The sequence below is a fragment of the Sarcophilus harrisii genome, chromosome 2 (genome assembly GCF_902635505.1).
Source record: "Sarcophilus harrisii chromosome 2, mSarHar1.11, whole genome shotgun sequence".
Classification (NCBI taxonomy): Eukaryota; Metazoa; Chordata; class Mammalia; order Dasyuromorphia; family Dasyuridae; genus Sarcophilus; species Sarcophilus harrisii.
The window spans coordinates 645,382,657-645,385,965 of NC_045427.1; the positions used below are offsets into that span (position 1 = coordinate 645,382,657).

Here is a 3,309-nt window from a genome sequence, read left to right on the forward strand (position 1 = left end):
TCATGTTGAAAATCAGCTATGCAAAAAACAAAAACACCCTCCTCCCCAATAAAACCCAAACTAAACCAAAAGAAAAGAAAATCCTCCCTTCTCCCTGTTGAGTATCTTCTATCTCCAAGCTGGAGTGGCACTTTTCGGCTTGATCCTATAATTTTGAATCGGATTATAGACTTTTGGGCATAAAATGGATTTTATGTTATTTTGTGCTCTTTTCCCAAGTGGAATGTTGCCTTTTTGATGGCATGGTATAAGTTCTGTAAGGGCAGGAACACGTCTTAATTACATCAAAATTCAATGTCCAGAAAAGAGTAAGTTCTTATTAATTGTTAATTAATTAATTACATGTCCCTGGTGTCTACAATACCCCAAAGTGCATAAACTGATGGTGAAATGAATGAATGACAAAACAAACCAAAGAGAACAACCAGCTATTCCCCAGACTCAAGAGATCATATGCTATCTTCTACTTGATATAAAAAAATTGTAGACAACTGTCCAGGATTCAAATCCTATATTTTCACTATATTTCCATACCTAGTCTTTCTATCTGTCTGTCTATAATTTATCTTTCTGTCTCTGTATCTTTTTGTCATTCTGTTTCTCTTTTTCTCTTCCATTCTACTTCTCTTTTTATGAATTCATTTATCTATTTATCTATGTATCTATTAATTTTTATAAGATCACTATGGTCGGGGGAAAATGGCGGCTTTGGGGGAAAGTGGGGCTTCCGGCGGCGGTAGCACCGAAGAGGCGTTTATGACCTTCTACAGCGAGGTGAAACAAATAGGAAAAAAAAGAGATTCTGTTTTAACGTCAAAAAATCAGATTGAAAGACTTACCCGGCCTGGATCATCTTATTTTAACTTGAATCCATTTGAGGTTCTCCAGATAGACCCCGAAGTGACAGATGAAGAAATCAAGAAGCAGTTCAGGCAGTTATCCATATTGGTACATCCTGACAAAAACCAAGATGATGCAGAGAGAGCACAGAAGGCTTTTGAAGCTGTTGACAAAGCCTACAAACTGCTCCTGGATCAGGAGCAGAAGAAGAGAGCCCTGGACGTCATTCAAGCAGGAAAAGAGTACGTGGAGCACACCGTGAAAGAGCGAAAGAAACAACTAAAGAAGGAAGGGAAAACCTACAAATGTGGAAGAAGATGACCCTGAATTGCTCAAACAGGCAGTTTACAAACAGACAATGAAGCTTTTTGCTGAATTGGAAATAAAGAGGAAAGAGAGAGAAGCTAAAGAAATGCACGAAAGGAAGCGACAAAGAGAAGAAGAGATTGAAGCATAAGAAAAAGCAAAGAGAGAAATAGAATGGCTGAAAAACTTTGAGGAAAGTCGAGATGGGCGTGTGGACAGTTGGAGAAATTTCCAGGCAAACACAAAGGGAAAGAAGGAGAAGAAAAATCGGACCTTCCTGAGGCTGCCCAAAGTAAAAATGGAGCAGCGCGAGTGATGTCTGGGGCTGTAGCAACAGAGTCTTTTCCTCCTTCCACTCCCCCCTTCCTGCTTTGAAGGACTTATCCCCCACCTAGAATAGTATTGGCTTTGTAGTCCATTGGTTTTCAGTATAATTTAATATTGATCAGAGTCATTCTTTTGTACATGGAAACAAGGGGCCTGGTTTAATAGCAGCCTGGCCTAGTCCCTGCCATTGTGGAGGGTGGGGGGGGGGGGCGCCGCCCACCTCTGTTGCTGTTTGTAATTTCATGTTTTGTACTTCACTGAATTGTGACCTTTATGAACTTTATGTAGCATATGTGGAAATCATCTCATTAAACCAGTTGCTTTTAAAAAAAAAAATCACTATGGTCTTCAGTTTCTTCATCTTATTCATGGCTTATTACTCCATATATAGAATGGGCATTGTGATTCTTGCCTTCTCAACAGATGAGGGATTGAAGGCTGGGAGGAAAATAATTTGAAACTGTTATTAAAAACAATGGAGAAAACACTTAGCTAAAGCTCAAGCAAATATACAGTAACATTTCTCGGCTGTTACAAAGTCACTGAAGTTTTTGGGGCATGGCGGCAGGTAGGGTGCTTTCTCTGTTGCACTGTTGTGACTACTAAGAGTTTCAGCTTGAAACTTTCAGTGCTATGGGGCATTTCCTCAGTTATTGCTGTTCTCGTGGCATATCTGGGCTCCAGTTATTTCATAGCCTTTCAACACAAAAAAAGGGATAAACTTGACAGTTCTTTATCATGATACTTCCTGGACCATTATAACTTTTTCTTGTGATTCAAAAATACCACACATTAGCCAATGACACCCATTCAGCTGTCTAGAGAAAGTTAACTTATTAAAGAACTGTAACTTATGCTTATGTAACCCGATCTCCTCATTTTACAAGTATACACAATTTTATAAATTTTATTCAAAGAATGTGGATTAGTTACATAAGACTCCACAGCCAGTTAGTGGGACAAGTGACTTAAATGAACAGATACAGAATAAAGTCAATAGAACCATGAAAATAATCTACACAATTATGAAATGAATTAAAATGGAAAATTTAAAAAGACATAAAACTTAGTACTATGAAATTATGATTACACGTTGACTCAAAGAAGGATTGAGAAACATTTATTACATTTTTTTCTTCATAGGCAGGAGACAGTATATGGGTCTGAAATATTACATATAGTTAGATTCCACTGATACATAGATTGGTGTATTGACCTGATTCTTTCTTTCTTTTACTTCTTGATTACAATGTATGACTGACTTGGAATGACTATTTCTCTGGCTCTCAATTTCTTTATGTGAACTTCTGTTAAGGTTCATATTTGTGACTGTCCAAGGAAGAAAGTCTTTGGATTGGATTTTTTCATGGTCTTCATAAAATGGGAAGGTGTAATAAAACATTCAGAAGTGAAGTCGATTTAAAAACAAATAGAATCAATAATAAAAGTTAAAATTAAATGGAAAGAAACAAGACCATAAAAAAGCATAAAAAATCTCAAAGGAGATCCAGAAGAAGAAATGCTTTTAGATTGCAGTTGCACTTACTACCAATGGGAATTTGTGAAGGATTAAATTAAAGATGGCCACTGGTTGATATAGTCTCTATTCCCTCAGCTGCTATTCTGTTTTCGAAATAGCCAGAAGACTTGAAGGATCCTTGGAGCATTATGACAAAGGTTAGCCTAAGTATCATGCTGAACAAGGAACTTTTCTGCAAAATGTAGCAATACCTATTTGTAAGCTTTTCATCCTGCTAATAATCAGTAATAAAAATGTGTGTCCTGCCCAAGACAATTTTCTTTTTGGAATAACAGAATGTATGTATCCAAGAATCT

At 37.0% G+C, this 3,309-nt stretch overlaps 1 pseudogene; it reads left to right on the forward strand.

Annotated features, from left to right (window-relative positions):
- Window positions 1-673: 673 nt before the first annotated feature.
- Window positions 674-1,575, forward strand: LOC100930031 (annotated as a pseudogene).
- The last annotated feature ends 1,734 nt before the right edge of the window (window positions 1,576-3,309 follow it).